This window comes from Salmo salar, chromosome ssa18 (assembly GCF_905237065.1).
Source record: "Salmo salar chromosome ssa18, Ssal_v3.1, whole genome shotgun sequence".
In the NCBI taxonomy this organism is placed as follows: domain Eukaryota; kingdom Metazoa; phylum Chordata; class Actinopteri; order Salmoniformes; family Salmonidae; genus Salmo; species Salmo salar.
In genome coordinates this window covers 57,876,542-57,895,110 of record NC_059459.1, presented here as the reverse complement: position 1 = coordinate 57,895,110, position 18,569 = coordinate 57,876,542, and the positions used below count along the sequence as shown (strand labels likewise).

The following is an 18,569-nucleotide window of genomic DNA, read 5'->3' as shown; positions in this document are numbered from 1 at the left end:
CAAGAATATGCATATCCTTGCTTCAGGTCCTGAGCTACAGGCAGTTAGATTTGGGTATGTCATTTTAGGCGAAAATGTAAATAACGTGTCCGATCCTTAAGAGGTTTTAAAGCAGCAATAAGCAGTAAAACAAATTAAAGCGTTTTCCTTCCTCTGTTTAGGTAGAAAGCTGAGGGATGGGGCTGAAGAAATTAGAGCATTTTCAAATTCATAGACAGAGCGATTGATCCAACGACTGACCATGCATAATATCATTTTTTTTTTTATCCATGTCTTGGGGCTATAGTGTTTAAATTGTTTACAGAATTTTGAGGAAAACAAGCTTATATTTGGGGTATGGAGAGTTGAACTAAGCTCATGAGGCAATTTCTAAGTTATATTTTCAAGAATCTATGGGTACATATAATGAATTCTAAATCCAAAAATGGATGTAGCAACTACAGATTGCCCTTTTAACATAGGCCTACGTCATTTGGGTATTTCCGCACCATTTGAGGGGGAGGTGGTAAGTTGCATTGGAGACTCGAAGTTGGGGGTGGCGAAAGAACAAGCTGTCAAGAGAAGGTAACAACACTGCGTTCAAGGGACAAACAACCTATAGGGAAAAGGCTATTCGATTAATCACGGTGGCCGAAGCCGAAGTTGGAAATGGATGGTAAGTTTGTTTACAAACTGATCCTCAAGGTAAATGCATGTTGGAGTCTCGTGTGAAGCTTAGCAATTTGTTTGCGCACAAGGGTGAAGCCCGCATACCATTGGTTTTGTACTATATCAGGAAGAGCCAATACAAAATAATGGAGTTAATTGGCGCTGACTTGCCAGCACTGTACTAGGAAGTAGATAGGCCTACGTCTATTAGGCTATAGTTCTAGAACTGCACATCATATCTAGTAGAACATGTCATAGCCCATGTTCATTATGGATGCTTTAAAAAAAAAGTTTTATCCAAACATTAGAGTAGTACGGCAGTCAAGCGCCTACGTGATTCTCCAAGATATTTGACTTTAGCCACAGGGAGATATTTAACTCGTAGGCCTATGACAAGATATACAAATTTGACACTTAATTGATAAGGGGACGCCGTTGTTTCCGAGATTACGTCATAAAATAAATGATGAACGTATGCTAGCTGTGGGTAAATGTTTGCAATGTAACGTTATGAAATGATCCTACGTCATCAATGTGTTGTGCTTATACATATATAGGTGTATAGCTTGTTAAGAAAGCCACGCAACAATATGACATTACGAAAAGTTACATTGTCGACTTGAACAAACATGGAAGGCATCCCTTTCTCTTAGAGAGTGGCCATTTAAAAGAAAAGTCTTCCATGAAACAGTGGTGGGTGGGGCTATGAACAAGCGCCACAAATCAAGTTTCCAGTCTTTTTCTATGTACCAGGACAGTCTTTTTCCATGAACCAGGACAGTGCTTTTAGTGAAGATGTATTAAATTCGACACCGACTGCTCACAGACACAATAGGAGCGATGTAATCTGAGACCTTTTATTGTCCCCGTCTAGATAATTTTCTTTATTAATTCGCGGTACACTTTCAGGGCGATCCTGGCAGGTCAAACATTATGAGCGATTATGCCGTGTCTGCTATTGTGTTTAAGATCAACCTCCAGTGTTTGCAATGTAAACCTATTAACTTCTACTCTTAGTTAACACCCTTCTGCATATCGAGGATATTAATTTCTATCGCAGATCTGTGCTGAACTGTTGTGATCTTTAATGTCACCAGTTCTTGTGTGCCTTTACTTATCAGAGAGTAGTTGAGGGAAATTATAGGTTGTGGATTTTGATTGCTCATCCTTTCTTACTGATATCTTTGTTCTAGTAAATGTTTGTCAATTCCTCCCATCTCCTTAGGAATTTATGGATGGGAACAGCCCCCTTTGAACCAAGGTAAGGAGATTTCTATCACTCTGTGTAACTGTTTCCTGTTCCTCTCAACTGTTCATGTTGATGGGTGACAATCAGTGAGTCAACTTTTTGGCTTCTCACTCACTATTGACTTGAATCTTCAGCTGTGCTTTAAAACGCATACAAACATGATGAATCACAGCTGTTGCAAAAGCTCAACACTGCTTTAGGTACATTACATTGTGATAGTTTAGAGATGCACTATGACCTTCGTTACATTGGTCTCCCCCTCTCTCCATCTGTCTCATATATATATATATATATATCTATATCTCTCACTCTCTCACTCACTCAAATTTATATATCTGTCTCTCTGTGTGTGCAGGTAATCCCTTCATAGAGATCATTGAACAGCCCAAGCAGAGGGGCATGAGGTTCAGGTACAAATGTGAGGGGCGCTCTGCGGGAAGCACCCCGGGAGAGAAGAGCAATGACACCACCAAGACACACCCCGCCATTAAGGTGAGGGCGCCCTTTAATGACACAGATAATTAACCTGTCATTTTATAATGATTCCATGCCATTGTTTACTCTGTAGCTTAATGAATTCATTCCAAGACCTTAAAGGGATACTTTGGAATTTTGGCAATGAGCCCCTTTCAGATTCAGATGAACTCGTGGGTACCATTTTTATGTCTCTGTATCCAGTATGAAGGAAGTTAGAGGTCGATTTCTTGAGCCAATGCTAACTAGTGTTAGTGCAATGACGAAGTCTATGGGTAGTGGATACCCATAGACTTCCAGTCATTGCGCTAGCGCTAGGTAGCAATTGTGCTAGCACTGTTTAGCAACTTCGTTCAAACTGTACACAGAGACATAAAAATGGTATCCACAAGTTCATCTGACTCTTGGAAGTAGATGAAGGGCCTCATTGCCAAAATCTCGAAGTATCCCTTTAATAATTGTAGCTAAGTCACCATATATTCTGAGATGGTCGATGGGAAAACTATTAATGAAAGTAAGATTTGTTATGCAAATGAGCCGTTTTGTCTAGTTATAACCACGGTAGAGCAGTCTAATTACTACTACACCATGCTTTACGACACTTGATTTATGGAGATCTGAAGGTGATAAGGAAGTGGTGGAGATTCTAAGGTGAGTGATGATACACATCCTGCTAACCTGGTTGGTCCCATGCAGGTGCACAACTACAATGGCCCCTGCGTGTCCGCGTCTCCTTGGTGACCAAGAACCCACCTCACAAGCCCCACCCCCACGAACTGGTGGGGAAAGACTGCAAACATGGCTACTATGAGGCAGACCTGCAGGAGAGACGAGTACACAGGTTAGACGCAGGCTCTGTGTGTGTGTGTGTGTGTGTGTGTGTGTGTCTGTGTGTGTGTGTGTGTTGGGGGCTTGAGGGTGGGTGTGAGGGCACGTCTGGGAAAATGACTAGATGGGTGTGTGTGTGTGTGGGGGGGCAGACTTGTTAGTGGGTGGGTGTGTGATGAAATACAAAATGTTTGTTTGGTGCAGTGTGTACTTGCCAACATCTTGATAGAGGACATATACTTGGATGACAAAAGGGTACCAGTTAATGATTTATATAACCATTCAGAATAAGTTGTTTCACATTTTTAAAGGCCAAAAGCAGAGGATGGTGGAATAAGCACCCTCTTGTGGTCGATATCTACAGTATCTCACTTTCACACGTGTTCACTTTGACTCCTTGTCTTACTGTCTGCTCTCAGTTTTCAGAACCTGGGCATTCAGTGTGTGAAGAAAAAGGATGTGGCCGAGGCAGTTTCCTGTAGGCTGCAGACCCAAAACAACCCCTTCAACAGTGAGTGTACACACACACACACACACACACACACACACACACACACACACACACACACCTTTCTTTTACTATCCTTGTGGGGACCAAACAATTGATTCCCTTTCAAAATTATATTTTCTCTAACTCCTGACTCCTACGCTTAAAATAGCCTTTTTCCTTGTGGGGACTGGCGAAATGTCCCCACTTGTCCGAATTGTCCTTGTTTTTCTATCCTTGTGAGTACTTCTGGTCCCCATAAGGATAGGTAAACCAAAAACACACACACTGTACGTGACAATCCACTGTCATAACATTATACCAGTTATATAATTCACTCCTCCAATCTAATTTTCATGTTTGTTTACCTTGGTTAATTACAATAATATCGTGTGAGTAGGAATTTATTTTTCCTCTGTTGACTGTGACTGGCTATCTGACACCGACTGTATCCTATCCTATCTCCGATGCCACACCAATTTGCTTTGTGTTTGATGTGTTGTTTTGTCTGCAGTTCCTGAGGCGAACGTGTGGGAGGAGTTTGACCTAAATGCAGTGAGGCTGTGTTTCCAGGCCTCGATCACTCTGCCTACCGGGGAACTCTTCGCTCTAGAGCCCGTGGTGTCCCAGCCCATCTACGACAACAGTGAGTCTGCTACACACACCAAACGCTCACTAAGTACACACTGACTCCCTCGCATGTCACTGTTCTGTCCTGGGGGTGTTCCTGTTTTATTGTGAACAATTATTTTTTATTATTTTCATATAAGGCTAAATATAAGCAGTACATACAAGCAGTACCCAGAGGGAGCAACATCACACAAAAAGAGGAGAAAAAACTAAAGAATAAAGACAAGAATCAAGGAAGACGCAAAACAAATTGCGTACATACATATTCACATTTGGGCTGTCAAACTTTTCAAATAATTGAGTTAATGGCATTAGTAAATTGCGACGAATCACAGTTTTTGAATTTGTTCAAATTTGGCACTAAATAAAGTTTTTTCTTTTTGAACAGCAGTACATTAAGTTGCAGGCATACTATGCTTTGATTGTAAGTGTCGGAAACACAGAAGGATCTACATCAGAACGTTTTGACATTTTCACTATTAACAACACAGAGGTCACTGTAACATTCAGCTATTAATGCTCTCAATGTTTAAGTAGGCCTGCTCCCTCTCATCAATGCCCTTGATGTTTAACACTTGCACACAGTTTTTTTTCTTTTCTTACACACACCTTTTAAGTACTGTTAAAACTTCAGGCATTCTAAATGGGTGTGACTATAGGCAAAAAGACCTGGCTCTATGGACACAAAGAGCTTCTAAACTTGTCTGGCAATGTTATGAAAACACTAACCATCTGTACTGTTCTGGTAACTTTACACACACAGGCCTACACGCTCTTCCCTTCCTCCCACACCCTCTCTCACTTACTCCCACTCTCACACACATCCTCTCTGACACACACACACACAATCATACACACCCCACAATTTTGGCAGTTGATCTTACGAATATACAAATGTTGTACATTAAAACCCAAAGCCTGCACAGTTCAACGTTGGGTTCAAACCAGCTTTTTGAGAGCGTTTTTTTTTAGTAATTAAAAAAAAAAAAATTCTTCACAGCTGTTGAAACTGCTCAAGTTACATTTCTTGAAAAGAAATGTGGACATTTGGGTTATAACCACAGAGCATGAGAGCGGGACATCATTTCCCTAAGACGTCAACAACATATTTCCAAAGAACTTCCAACAGTTAAACAGTGCCAAAACATATGCAGGCATGTTTCACAGTTGACTCAGTGTCAGTTTCACTCATTTATGAAGCCCCTTCACACTCCATCTCTATCGTTTCTGTCTCACAGGAGCACCCAACACAGCAGAACTGAAGATCTGTCGAGTGAACAGAAACTCTGGAAGCTGCAGAGGGGGGGATGAGATCTTCTTACTTTGTGACAAAGTGCAAAAAGGTTTGTCTGTTACACACACGCGCTTCTATTTTTGTTGGCATTAATGTGTTGAGCCTTTTTAGTTTCTTTAACCTTACGTCAACGGCTTTGTTCATGTATGTCTTTTTTTGTAGTTCCTCTTTGCCAGACACACATTTGAAAGTATTGTGTGTGTATATAAGCCCACTGGTAACCACTTATTTAATTGATCAAACTTAACCTAGTTCATTGGTTCTTTCTCCTTCCTGTATGACATGAAAAGGGGGCCAATGAAAGAATGTTGTTACAGAATGTTACCAAGGCAGTTAGACTGGCTGGGAGAATTGATTCTGAGCCGGTCTCTCACATCTCGCTGTCCCACCCCATTCTTTCTCCCCTCCACAGAGGACATTGAGGTGCGGTTCTTCCAGGATGCGTGGGAGGGGAAGGGCACCTTCTCCCAGGCGGATGTCCACAGGCAGGTGGCCATTGTGTTCCGCACCCCTCCCTACTGCGACACCAACCTGACCGAGCCAATCCGAGTGAAGATGCAGCTCCGCAGGCCCTCGGACCGTGAGGTCAGCGAGCCAATGGACTTCCAGTTCCTGCCCTCCGACCCAGGTCACTTCCCTTTCCGTTACAATGGCGATCCACTTTATTTTCTATGGCATAACTCCTGTGGTTGTCATGCAAAACATTTTACCCAGGCTAACTCTAGAATTTTTCACTGTACAGATGAATATAAACTGATGGAGAAGAGAAAACGGACAGAAGGAATGTTACAGAATCTGAAGCTGGGGTCCCTGATGTCAGGTAAGTGTCTAAAATGATCCATGTCGATGAACTAGACAGCTGTGTCCTCTGATGGTTTTAATGTGTGATGGTGTATGTTTGAATTCCAGGGGCCATGCCAGCAGAGACGAGGCCTTTCAACATTGCCAGGAGAACAGTCACCGCTAAGCCAGCAGCTAGCCAGCCTGGTAAACCGTACTATTTATTTAGATGTTTATTATTAATGGGTGTGTTAGTACGTTAAAGGGTGTTATTCTATATGTTATCAAAAGTTAACATGGATACTACTGTTTAGGGACCCTACGTTTTATTTGTACATTTGGCAGTATACAGAATTGGGTAAGGGACAGTGGCATTGACTGTGTCTCTTGCAGTGATGAACCAAGTGGCGCCCCCTAGTGCTGTCTCTGTGAAGCCCCAGCCCTACTACAACGGTCCCCAGCCAGGCCAGTTGTTTCAAACCCAGCCCAAAGCAGAAGCCTCCACCACAGCCGAGACCTGGAAGTTCCTCAACAGCCTGACCCTGGACTCCCAGCCCAAAGCCACCCCCGTGGCCAGCTTCATCACCAACCCCCAGGCCTCTGTAGCCACAGCCGCCTCTTCCCAGGACTTTCCCACCGTAAACCTGTTGGACCTCCACGGATACGCTTTCCACACCTTTGCTAGTCCCCAGGAGCCGGTGAGTGCAGCTGCTACCACAGAGCCCACCTCTACCTTCGGGGTCCAAGGCTCCCAGTTCAAGGTGGACGAGGAGCTACCCGAATTCCCCAGCTTTGAGGCACAACCGACCGGGACTCTAGATAGTATAAACTTCGACGACTTCCAGGCTATGCTGGGCCAGAGTTGTCTGGCTGGAGAAGGGCCAAAGAGCAGTGAGGCGTCAGCCCCTCAGGCACCCTGCCACTTACCTTCCACCAACACTGTGGCCAACAACGCGGCCCAGAACCAAGCAGACCCAGCCAACCACCACATCAGCTGTGGCGGCAGCACCTGGATGAACTACCCCAACAGCATTGTCAACCTGCTCCAGAACGAGGGCATGATGGACAGTTCCCCCGGCAACGCCAGCCAGCCGGCCGCCCTTGACGACCTGGACGTCTTAAGCTCCATGGATGAAGACCATCTCATGTCCATCCTGAGCAGTGGCAACCAATACACTTTTGTGTCCGGACATCAGACCTAAGAGACAACCGTGTGATTTGACTGACATGTTTACTGACATAATCCCCCTGGTAGACTACTTTTATCTCTTCCCTCGCCCTTGAGACCCTGGGCCCGGTTGCGTAAAACAACTTAAGTTAATTTTCCACTCATATTTTCCTGTAACTTTAAGTCAGTTGCACAAAATTTGTGAATTTTAAATTAAGTACAAAAGTTAAAGGTGTCCATGAGGTCCCTTAAATGCCTCATTATGTATGGATATCAATGTAAACAGCATTTGTAGAGGTCAATGTTGATTTTAATCTGCTCTGGTTACAAAAGGAAAACGTCAACCAGCTAGCTACTTAGCTAAACAATGGAAGGTGCACGATCCATGGCTACAAAGCTAGCTGGCTAGTTAGCTACAGCTACTCTGTAAGCTAGCTTGACGTACTAGGAAGTAATATAAACAAGTTGAGAAAAAAGTAACTACAAGAAAAGTGGTTTATTATCTGAAGCAATTTGGTTATCCTGTCTTGATTGTAGAAGTTCTATTTTGCTATCTCACAAAATGAAAGCGATCTCTTTGAAGAGACATTCAGTCAGTGAATCAGGCCATCTCCATGGTAACCAGATACTCTTTCTGCCATATGTGCCTTCAAACTACCGTAAAATCCCTTAAGTATGCCCTTACCTAAGGAAATATTTGAGTGGCTCTATGCATCGCCCTTAAACAATTCCCTTAGGTAAGGGAAAATTATTCCATAAGGTCAACCCTTACGGGAAACACTTAAGATGTTTTATATGAAACGGGCCCAGCTCCCTTCCAACCTCCCTTTGTACTTGCTATTCTAAAGGGCTTCAAAGGAGAGTCATTTGAAGACTGGCAAAAAGGAGAGTCCGAAAGTGGTGCTTTCTGCTCTCTTCTCTATGTGGATTGTGGACATGCTTATTAGGACAGCTGCAGAACCCTGCCTGTACAGAATTAACAGAGTGAATAGAAGGGAGAGCTACAGGGAAGTAGCCAGTTTGTATCTGCCAGTATGTGGGCAATTGCAACACCCGAGGATGAACTGGATGAGCTGAATCGTCCCTTTTCGTCACCCCTAAAGATACACAACCCACTGGGTTGTGTATAAACCCAGGCTTGTTTCTAATCTCCAAAGGCAGTGGTCTTCCCTTCTGGTCCCAAAGAGCTTCAGGGTTTCTAAATGTCTCTACTTCAATCGTTCAGTTAAAGAATACGACTAAATCAAATCAAACTTTAAAAGTTTGATTTAGTCCTATCTTCCTCTAAATATCATTACATTTTTAATCAACCAGAGCTTGAAGCCCTAGGCCTATTGTATTGTCTATTTTTAGTTGCATCCTTGGTTTAATTGAAACAATAGCTGTTGATGACTTTGCAGATGCTATATAGGCCTAAATAGCGTCATTGATGATAAAAGCGATAAAGTATGGTCACATTTAATTTGCTGTGTTAAACCTACTCTTTGGAATGACGTATAGCAACAGTGAATCTATTTAGTTTTAAAGTGGAGATCTCCCAACGATCATTCTCACGATAGCACATTGGTAATAGTCAGTGTCAAATATCATACGATAGCACATTGGTAATAGTCAGTGTCAAATATCATACGATAGCACATTGGTAATAGTCGGTGTCAAATATCATAGCTAATCAGGGCTGGGCTTGGTTAAAACCCTGGATGGGAGACCAAAGGATAGCTGTAGATGGATCAATTCTCCAGTAGGAGGTGCTGTCCACCCTGTTTTTTTCTTATACGTTAAAGATCTGACATTGGTTTAACTTCAACATTTTATACAAGGTTTGTATATGTTGAAATTTGGTTACCATGATGACATAATCCTGTGGTTAAAATGTTGTTGATTCAACCAGTTTGTGCCCTGTGGGTATTGACTGAATAGTCGAGGTGTGGAGAAATTGCTGAGCCAACAGACCAGGAGTTGAACCTGCCAACCAATCAGTTGATCACAAAATGTGACCATTATTCTATTATGGGGAGTAGGGTGAGTTTTGCATTTTCCCCACTTACAGTTGAGTGAGTATACTAAAGTAGTGGAATATCACCAAAAAGCAAGATTGTAATTTCATTGTGCATAAGCCTTAGTTGATGATATACACTGAGTATACAAAACATTAGGAACACCTTCCTAATATTGAGTTGCACCCCCCCCTTTTACCCTCGGAACAGCCACAATTTGTCAGGGCATGGACTCCACAGGTGTTCCACAGGGATGCTGGCCCATGTTCCAATGCTTCCCACAGTTGTCAAGTTGGCTGGAGGTCTTTTGGGTGGTGGACCATTCTTGTTACACATGGGGAAACTGTTGAGCGTGAAAAACCTGCAGCATTGCATTTCTTGACACAAACCGGTGTGACTGGCACCATAACACATTCAAAGGCGCTTACATTTTGTCTTGCCCATTCACCCTCTGAATGGCACACACACACACAATCCATGTCTCAATGCTTAAAAATCCTTCTTTAACCCGTCTCCTCCCCTTCATCTACACTGATTTTTTTAAATTGGATTTAACAGGTGACATTAATACGGGATCTTCGGTTTCACCTGATCTGTCTCGTGTCATGGAAAGAGCCGGTGTTCTTAATGTTTTGTATACTCTGTGTACGTGACCTATAGTACTCACCTTGATGACATATCTTAATGTTATGTACAGCTTTACCATGTCAACACCTGCAAGTATAACTTGTCATTTTAGGTTCAAATGTTCAATACATCTTTGGAACAGGAAGGATATTGCTGTTTATAAATGTACAATATGTTAGAATGTAGCAGATTCATTGTTAATATCAGTTAAAAAGACTTATTCCATATCATGTTAGTAGTTTTGAGTCAGTATCTCAATATATTTCTGTCCATCACTATGTCAATTATGCTTATTCACAGTGCGGTTTGCATTTAGACCCATGTACTATTATTACATTTTGCTGTATGGTATATGAACATCAGTGGCAGTTTATTTTACATTGTCAATTAGGACATGTTTAAACCATAACTTTGTACTTATTCAATGCTGCCTTAATGAAAATGGAAAATGTTATATTTTGTACAAGTATACAGTACCAGTCAAAAGTTTGGACACAACTACTCATTCCAGTGTTTATTTTTTATTTTTTTACTATTTTCTACATTGTAGAATAGTAGTAGAGACATCAAAACTATGAAATAACATATATGGAATCATGTAGTAACCAAAAAATTGTTACAAAAATCAAAATATATTTATATTTGAGATTTCAAAGTAGCCACCGTTTGCGTTGATGTTAATTACAACATATTTTAAGCTAACTGATAACTGAGTGCAAAATATGTTGAAGCCAAACAATAAAAAAGGTAAGACATTTTCACGTGTAGGCCGGGAGTCAGGATGCAGGTGCAGAAGGTGAGTTTAATAATGATAAATGCAGATAAACATAAGCGTACAGAACATGAATCAAAACGAACAAATACTGCCTGATTACTGAGGGCTAAATAAAGGGAAGGTAATCAAGGTGATGATGTAGCAGGATAGAACAGTGGCATTTGGTAAGACAAGGGGTGACAGACTATGTATTTTTGTAAATAACAACTGGTGCATGATATCTAAGGAAGTCTCAAGGTTTTGCTCGCCTGACGTAGATTATCTCATGATAAACTGTAGACCACACTATCTACCTAGAGAGTTTCTGTATTTTTCACAGATGTCTACATACCGCCAGAGACTGATGCTGGCGCTAAGACCGCACTCAATGAGCTGTATTCCGCCTTAAGCAAAGAGGAAAACGCACACCCAGAGGTGGCGCTCCTAGTGGCCAGGGACTTTAATGCAGGGAAACTTAAATCAGTTTTACCAAATTTCTATCGGCATGTTAAATGTGCAACCAGAGGGAAAAAGATCTCTGGACCACCTTTGCTCCACACACAGAGATGCATACAAAGCTCTCCCTCGCCCTCCATTTTGCAAATCTGACCATAATTCTATCCTCCTGATTCCTACTTACAACAAAAATTAAAGCTGGAAGCACCAGTGACTCGATCAATAAAGAAAGTGGTCAGATGAAGCAGATGCTAAGTTACAAGACTGTTTTGCTAGCACAGACTGGAATATATTCCGGGATTCCTCCGATGGCATTGAGGAGTACACCACATCAGTCATTGGCTTCGTCATTAAGTGCATCAGTGAAGTCGTCCCCACAGTGACCATACGTACATACCCCAACCAGAAGCCATGGATTACAGGCAACATCCGCACTGAGCTAAAGGCTAGAGTTGCCAATTTCAAGGAGCGGGACTCTAACCTGGAAGCTTATAAGAAATCCCGCTATGCGTTCTGACGAACCATCAAACAGGCAAAGCGTCAATACAGGACTGAGATCGAATCGTACTACACCGGCTCTGACGCTCGTCACGTGGCAGGGCTTGCAAACCATTACAGACTACAAAGGGAAGCACAGCCAAGAGCTGCACAGTGATACGTACCTACCAGACGAGCTAAACTACTTCTATGCTTGCTTCGAGGCAAATAACACTGAAACATGCATGAGAGCATCAGCTGTTCTGGAAGACTGTGTGATCACGCTCTCCGCAGCCGATGTGAGTAAGACCTTTAAACAGGTCAACATTCACAAGGCCGCAGGGCCAGACGGAATACCAGGACGTGTACTGCGAGCATGCGCTGACCAGCTGGCAAGTGTCTTCACTGACATTTTCAACCTCTCCCAGTCTGAGTCTGTAATACCAACATGTTTTAAGCAGACCACCATAGTCCCTGTGCCCAAGACCACTAAGGTGACCTGCCTAAATAACTACCGACCCGTAGCACTCATGTCTGTAGCCATGAAATGCTTTGAAAGGCTGGTGATGGCTCACATCAACACCATTATCCCAGAAACCCTAGACCCACTCTAATTTGCATACCGCACCAACAGATCCACAGACGATGCAATCTCTATTGCACTCGACACTGCCCTTTCACACCTGGACAAAAGGAACATGTGCGAATGATATTCATTTACTACAGCTCAGTGTTCAACACCATAGTGCCCTCAAAGCTCATCACTAAGCTAAGGACCCTGGGACTAAACACCTCCCTCGGCAACTGGATCCTGGACTTCCTGACGGGCCACCCCCAGGTGGTAATTGTAGGTAACGACACATCCGCAACGCTGATCCTTAACACGGGGGCCCCTCAAGGGTGCGTGCTCAGCCCCCTCCTGTACTTCCTGTTCACTCATGACTGCATGGCCACGCACGACTCCAACATCATCAAGTTTGCTGATGACACAACAGTGGTAGGCCTGATCAACGACAAGACTATAGGGAGGAGGTCAAGAGACCTGGCCGTGTGGTGCAAGGACAACAACCCATCCCTCAATGTGAACAAGACAAAGGAGATGATTGTGAACTACAGGAAAAGGAGGACCGAGCACGCCCCCATTCTCATCCACGGGCTGTAGTGGAGCAGGTTGAGAGCTTCAAGTTGCTTGGCGTCCACATTACCAACAAACTAACATGGTCCAAGCACACCAAGACAGTCGTGAGGAGGGTATGACAAAACCTATTCCCCCTCAGGAGACTGAAAAGATTTAGCATGGGTCCTGAGATCCTCAAAAGGTTTTACAGCTGCACCATCGAGAGCATCCTGAAGGGTTGCATCACTGCCTGGTATGGCAACTGCTCGGCCTCCGACCGCAAGGCACTACAGAGGGTAGTGCGTACGGCCCAGTACATCACCGGAGCCAAGCTTCCTGCCATCCAGGACCTCTATACCAGGAAGGCCCTAAAAATTGTCAAAGACTCCAGCCACCCTAGTCATAGGCTGTTCTCTCTGCTACCGCACAGCAAGCGGTACCGGAGCACCAAGTCTAGGTCCAAGAGACTCCTAAATAGCTTCTACCCCCAAGTCGTAAGACTCCTGAACAGCTAATCAAATGGCTACACAGACTATTTGCATTTGCCATTATTCCATTAAAAATAAGCCGTTTCCAGCTACAATAGTCATTTACAACATTGTGAATGTCTACACTGTATTTCTGATAAATTGTATGTTATTTTAATGGACAAGAAAATAGCTTTCTTTCAAAAACATGGACATTTCTAAGTGACCCCAAACTTTTGAACGGTAGTGTATATATATTTCTCCAGTACACTGTTCCAAATGGTCAGAAAATAATAATAATATTGTAATCTAACAGCAACTGTTTGGCACATAATGCTTGCTCCTATACCCTCCGTTTTCTTAATCTCAAGTAGTTTCCACAACTAAGTCAATCTGACTTCCTCTTTTCCTCCTGAGCAACCAGTAAACATTTGCCCATTTCGAGTTTCTTTTTCATGTCCTCCACATCCATTTTGCTGTTATGTGTTGCTCTGTTCAGAGTTTGTTATAACACATTTATTGATGTGATTATGATAGGCTATAGTTCAGGCCCTATTGGTCACATGCATGCGATGCTTACATGTTTCACGTAAAGAGAGCCAAGGTTGAGGAAAGAGAATGTTTTCCCTAGACAAATTAGGGAATTCGGTAACAGAACTTTTCAGTCACAAACAAAATGGCTGGAATGATGTTGAAGCTTCAGCACGAACAGCACAATAAACACTTACTCTGCTGTGGTCGCTTTTCGCTGCAGTAGGGAGGAGAGCGAAACAACATACGCCAGTCACACAGGCACTCGCTGTCATTTTCTTTAACACAGTGTGACCATCGGGCTCTTTCTTGAGTCATTTTTGTGTCTTAATTATTTAATTAAACAGTATGCTTAAAGCATCAGACAAGCTCAGTGCATATGTAGTTGATTTAATTCAATCATAGGTTGTGTCTGTCTATATATGGAAAAATACGTTTAAACATTTCGCCCAATTGATTGGTCGAAAGAACAGGACAAGATTTTTTTTTTGTCAGGGACAGCTCTACGCTACAGCATACAATGACATTCTAGACGATTCTGTGCTTCCAACTTTGTGGCAACCATTTGGGGAAGGCCCTTTCCTGTTTCAGCATGCCAATGCTCCATGCACAAAGCGAGGTCCATACAGAAAGTATTTTATTTTATATGTATTTTTATCCCTTTTTCTCTCCAATTTTGTGACATCCAATTGGTAGTTACAGTTTTGTCCCATCGCTGCAACTCCCGTACGGACTTGGGAGAGGCGAAGGTCAAGAGCCATGCGTCCTTCGAAACACGACCCTGCCAAGCCGCACTGCTTCTTGACACACTGCTTGCTTAACCCAGAAGCCAGCCGCACCAATGTGTCGGAGGAAACACCGTACAACTGGCGACCATGTCAGACTTGCATGCGCCCAGCCCTCCACAGAAGTCGCTGTAGTGACGTCTCAAGCACTGTAGTGCCTTAAGACTGCTGCGCCACTCTGGAGGCCCCATACAGAAATGGTTTGTTGAGATTGGTGTCGAAGAACTTGACTGGCCTGCACAGAGCCCTGACCTCAACTTCATCGAACACCTTTGGGATGAATTGGAACACAGTCTGCGAGCCAGGCCTAATCGCCCAACATCAGTGCTTGACCTCACTAATGCTCTTGTAGCTGAATGGAAGCAAGTCCCCGCAGCAATGTTCCAACATCAATTTGTAAGTCGCTCTGGATAAGAGCGTCTGCTAAATGACGTAAATGTAAATCTAGTGGAAACCTTCCCAGAAGAGTGGAGGCTGTTATAGCAGCAAAGGCGGGACCAACTCGATATTACTGCCCATGATTTTGGAATGAGATGTTCTACGAGCAGAACTTTTGATCATTTAGTGTACTTTGGGGAATTAACGAACGACCCCAAGTCAGAAGTACACTCGTGTACAATGGCCTAACTCATGGCATGTGTCCAACTGTCCATAAAACAAGCACTTAAATTGTAATGTATTGAAATTACTGGACATCTTACAGTCAGGCTAGTTTTTATTTGTTCTGGATCTAAACATTTTATTCCTCTTGGAGTTGAGAACTGACCTCCTGAGTTGAGACTTGAGAGGGTCAGCTCCCGCTACTAAACTTGCTTTTTGGCGCTCCCCTCGGGCCATTTTGCGCGCTGGATGATCCAAGCGCACACTGTAGGAAATGTGCACACTGGTGACTTTTACCCTTTACCTCTCTTTAAAAAAGTACCAATATATGTTGTGTATATATAGCCTATATGTAGCATACGTGTACAACAAACTACATATGTAAGGAATTTACCCTTTTTATGGGGCAAGTTGTTTCAAGAATACAATTATAAAACGACATGCCTGTAGACCTACTGGCCTAGTTGTGATGTTTACCAAGCCATTGAATTCTACTTTTCTTGATCTATTCTCCATCTACTCAGTGTGAGCATATCAACAGAATATAATCGATTGGGCCTACAATATAATATAAATAGGCTTACTGTAGATATCCTACTTTGTATATTTTATGCGCAACATATCGGCTACAAAGACGCATTTAAATTGCACTAAAACTCAGTTGATGCTTTCCCATGCAGTAACTGTGTTTTAAGTTTGAATACCTGGCTGCTACCAAACCAATACATTTCTGTTCGTTCTTTGGGCATTTCCGCACTATTTGAGGGGGTGGTGGCAAATTGCATTGGAAACTCGGCAGAAGTTGTGCGAGGGATGCAAAAGAGCAATATGTCAACCTTGCTGTGTTCAAGGTCCAAGAACCTATAGAGAAAATACTTTTTGAATAATCACCGTGGCCGAAGATGGATTTGGAAATAGATGGTAGGTTTGTTTACACTGATCCTCAGAGTTAATGCATTTTGGAGTCCCATGTGAAGCAACTTGTTTGTGCACAAGGGGGAAAGCTAGCCTCCCGTCGCTGAAGGCGACATCCCATACCCTGAAGGTAAACCAGAGGGATGGTAGTGGTAAATCTGTTTTCGGTGTATGGGGATGTCTTGATAACATCGACCCTTTAATGTTATTGCAAACATTGCCGCATGAGGGCGATGCGCGCAAATTGGCGGCAGAACAAGGGGGTGTTCTTATATGCTTATGAGCGCATTTCACATTACATTTGGATTATAATTGGATTTTAAGGCTCGTATGAATGTCCTGCTTAATATAATATTTGTGTCATAATCGCAAATCAACTGCATTATACTTACTTCAACCAGTAAAATGGCTAGCTTTTGCTACAGCCTATATCAATGAGCGTTAGTGTTCTAGCTGCATCCAAAATAGTTATTTAGCAAAAATCACAACCAAATATAATCTACAAAAAAACCACCCCAGGGCCTATGGTTTCATAATCTGGCCCTGGTTAGAGCATGGTAGCCAGGGCACCAAAACAGCTGAGATGTTGTCCCCAAAATTAAAAGTGCACTATGCAGAAATCGCTCCGCTATTTCCTGCTTGCAAACATTCTAATTTCAGTTTTTGTGACAAAACAAGCTAGTATAGTGTATAGAATCATTGTACCATCTAAACTGCTGTGAAATATATTTTACATAACCAAACATATTGTATTTTCAGCTGTTTGAAGCTGGTGTACAAACCATACAAAGATGCAAAAACAAAACTTAAGAACAGGAAGCGTAGAAATCGTGCGCATAGAACAGATCTACCACTTCTTAGACTTGCTTTCAATGAGAATGATTTACCTATAACTCAGATCTATAACTCATATTTCACTGTGAATTTGGTCGGGTCACCCAAAAAGTTAGATATTGCAGCTTTAAGTCATGCAAATCAATGCATATTTGATATAGATGTAGCTGTATGGACGTTTTATCTGGACATGGTTCGTCAGGACTTCCAACAGCCGAAGCTAAGTAGTAACATTAACATGATGCCTTCTAATTGCAGTCGTTGTACTCATAATATACAGGAGAACGATCGCCTTACGGCGAGGATAGCTGTGCTGCAAGCCCAGCTTCAGACGCAATCGTTAGGCAAGGGTAATTTCAGTGTAGGAAAGGATGAAACAGCATCTGTGCCACCAGTAAGTACAGATAATAACGTTAGTATAAATCCCCTCGCACGGTCCCCGCAGCCAGACAACTTTCTCATGGCTTCTGTAGGAATGCTCAACCGGTGTCGCTCATTCAGCCGACAGAAACTTTCAACCGGTTCTCCCCATTAAGCTGCGAGTCGGAGTCAGAGGCCGAGCCTTCTCTGGTCTCTACTCCTCCCGTTACAGGGTCTGAGACGCCGAAGCTTCCCACCATTAGCTCTGACAAATTGAAAACCCTAGTGGCGACTCCATTACCCGCAGTATTAGACTTAAAACAAATCATCCAGCGATCATACACTGTTTACCAGGGGGCAGGGCTACCGACGTTAAGGCTAATCTGAAGATATGGTGCTGGCTAAAGCTAAAACTGGCGAGTGTAGAGAGTATAGAGATATTGTTATCCACGTTGGCACCAACGATGTTAGGATGAAACAGAGGTCACCAAACGCAACATAGCTTCAGCATGTAAATCAGCTAGAAAGATGTCGGCATCGAGAAATTGTCTCTGGCCCCCTCCCAGTTAGGGGAAGTGATGAGCTCTACAGCAGAGTATCACAACTCAATCGCTGGTTGAAAACTGTTTTCTGCCCCTCCCAAAAGATAGAATTTGTAGATAATTGGCCCTCTTTCTGGGACTCGCCCACAAACAGGACCAAGCCTGACCTGTTGAGGAGTGACGGACGCCATCCTAGCTGGAGGGGTGCTCTCATCTTATCTACGAACAGACTGGGCTCTACCTCCCCTAGCTCCACAATGAAATAGGGTGCAGGCCAGGCAGCAGGCTGTTAGCCAGCCTGCCAGTTTAGTGGAGTCTACCACTAGCACAGTCAGTGTAGTCAGCTCAGCTATCCCCATTGAGACCGTGTCTGTGCCTTGACCTAGGTTGGGCAAAACTAAACATGGTGGTGTTCGCGTTAGCAATCTCACTAGAATAAAGACCTCCTCCATTCCTGTCATTATTGAAAGAGATCGTGATACCTCACATCTCAAAATAAGGCTACTTAATGTTAGATCCCTCACTTCCAAGGCAGTTATAGTCAATGAA

At 43.1% G+C, this 18,569-nt stretch overlaps 1 pseudogene across 1 annotated transcript; it reads left to right on the top strand.

Moving 5' to 3' along the window:
* Positions 1-483: 483 nt before the first annotated feature.
* On the top strand, positions 484-10,680 carry LOC106577543 (transcription factor p65-like; annotated as a pseudogene). Its single transcript, XR_006760466.1, has 11 exons — positions 484-655; positions 1,874-1,909; positions 2,253-2,389; positions 3,068-3,212; positions 3,619-3,710; positions 4,201-4,332; positions 5,555-5,659; positions 6,023-6,238; positions 6,353-6,430; positions 6,520-6,597; positions 6,784-10,680. The product of XR_006760466.1 is annotated as a transcription factor p65-like (transcript).
* The last annotated feature ends 7,889 nt before the right edge of the window (positions 10,681-18,569 follow it).